Source organism: Euprymna scolopes, chromosome 36, assembly GCF_053919585.1.
Source record: "Euprymna scolopes isolate OS-2025 chromosome 36, ASM5391958v1, whole genome shotgun sequence".
Classification (NCBI taxonomy): Eukaryota; Metazoa; Mollusca; class Cephalopoda; order Sepiida; family Sepiolidae; genus Euprymna; species Euprymna scolopes.
Genome location: NC_136517.1, coordinates 32926302 through 32928799, shown reverse-complemented (window position 1 = coordinate 32928799; position 2498 = coordinate 32926302). Strand labels below are relative to the sequence as shown.

The following is a 2498-nucleotide window of genomic DNA, read 5'->3' as shown; positions in this document are numbered from 1 at the left end:
GTTATATATATATATATATGTATATATATATATATGTATATATATATATATATATATATATATATATATATTTCTGTAAAAGTCCAAGGAAACTACAGACGCCCCCCCCCCCAAAAAAAGGCCGGGTAGCTGAAACAGATAAATACGGTAATAAAAAAAACGCATATATTAATTAAGTTTATAGATGGATAACTAGATTAAATGATATACGGCCAAACACATATTAATGCATAAACTAAAAATAGAAGCACAATCAAATGCTATGAATGAAAATCAGCTCTCATTTTCTAAAACATGCTTAATAAAAATGAGATAAAATGTCCATATTTAAATCTATTACAGCAAGGGGATGTAGCTCAGTGGTAGAGCGCTCGCTTTGCATGCGAGAGGCCCCGGGTTCGATCCCCGGCATCTCCAGATTTTTTATAACTTTGTAGTATATATATATATATATATATATATAATATATATATTAATATATATATTGATATATACATATATATATGATATATATTTAATATAAATGTATATATATATATATATATATATATATAGTTCTGTATATATTTTAGTCTGTAAGTTGATCTTGTTAAAGTCTATATTCTTTTCTAACGGTGAGTCATTTCACATACATTGCGCGTCCGATGCCACTACTAACGTTGAATTATTGAAACTGTACATATTTGACAGCATATATATATATATATATATATATATATATATATATATATATATATATATATATATATATATATTATGCAATTCGAGCTTACATATCTATTAATCGCAGCTCGTATATATATATATATATATATATATATATATATATAATTGTAAAACTTAAATGACCTTGTAACGAGTGATGTAACCCACTTTCGTGTTGCACATGCGCCATAAACATTAACCCATAACAACGTAAACAAATAAACACAAATCGCTTCTTTTTCAGATTTTGACCCGCGCACTGAAATATTAACGTTATTATTTCGAAATTATTATTTAACATGGGAAGAGTGGGGGCGTTTTGCAACTATTCTTTATTGCAATTATACTGTCGATATTTTCTAACAACTAAATAACTTTAACCCTTTGACAAACATAAGAACAATTGTAGTAAAGCCAAGACTACTACTACTACTATTACTACTACTATTCTCTATCCGTACATTTTCCTTCCTTTCTTCTTTTCTTATTTTTCGTTTATATTTCCAGATACAAAATAGTTGTGTGAGAACGGTGAATTTGTTGACACATTTACTAATCTGTTCCAATATTAGTTTTATTTCATTTATTTAGGTTTTATTTTTTTTTGCTTCAGGTTTGATTAATTACTTTTTTTTTAGATTTTAAGTTTCTATAACTTGGTTGAAGAATTCCAATATGGGTTTTTCATTCTTATACGAGGGGCGTGCAATAAATAATGCCCCTGACCCACTTCCCACAGAAGTAGAGCAACGAAACTTGGCAGAGTTATTAATCTTTCTCTACACAGGAACCACACAGAGTTATACATTTCTTCCATCGTTTGATGCAGCTCTGGGAACCGTTTTTGTAGAACACCCCAGGTTGGTCCTCCAACCAAGACGTGACTTCAGAAATCAAGACTGCATCATCTGGGAAACGCTTTCCTTTCAAAAAACAACTTCATGGTGTGGAAGAGGTGAAAGTCAGAGGGTGCAAGGTCAGGAGAGTAGGGAGGATGGGGATGGATTTCATAACCACACGCCCGTACTTCTGATCTGGCGATATGCAAGTTGCGGACCGGAGCGTTGTCCTGCAGGAGGAGAGTTTTGCTGATCTTGCCCAACTTCTTGATTTTGACAGCTTCCATTAATTTCCTCAAAAGTGAAGCATAATTAGCTCCTGTAATTGTGGTACCCTTTGCCAGGAAATCTGTTATCATTACTCCGTCCTGATCCCAGAAAACTGTGAGCATGACCTTGCCAACGGAGGGCTGCACCCTTGCCTTATTTGGAGAGGGTGAGTCCAAATGCTTCCACTGCATTGACTGGGCTTTGATCTCTGGATCATAGTGATGGACCCAGGTTTAATCCTGTATAATCAGTCTTTTGAAAAACTTTGACTCATCTACTTGGCACATCTTGGCACATGGTGTGAGCATCCTGGGAATCCATCTGGCAGACACCTTATGCATATGCAAATGGTCATGAATGATAGTTTTCACAGACCCTGTACTAATCTTAACATCTTGGGCTATTTGTCGAATAGCAATGCGCCGATCTTCCAAAATCGCAGCCTCAACTTGGCGGACAGATGCCTCATCAATGGCAGAAGGGGGGCGACCAGGTCTGGGAGCTGTTTCCACAGACTTCCGGCCATGTTTGAATTCACGATGCCACCGTTTTACAAGGTTATATGATGGGGCATTATCATCATTAGTTTCTTTCATTTCATCAAAAGTCTCCTGTGGTGTGCGTCCTTTCAAATACAAAAAGCCGGATCACTGTTCGACATTCAACAGGCTCCATTTAACACCT

At 35.1% G+C, this 2498-nt stretch overlaps 1 non-coding gene across 1 annotated transcript; it reads left to right on the top strand.

Annotated features, from left to right (window-relative positions):
• Positions 1-345: 345 nt before the first annotated feature.
• Trnaa-ugc (transfer RNA alanine (anticodon UGC)) lies at positions 346-417 on the top strand. The gene has a single exon. It is a non-coding gene; the product is annotated as a tRNA-Ala (tRNA).
• Positions 418-2498: the final 2081 nt, after the last annotated feature.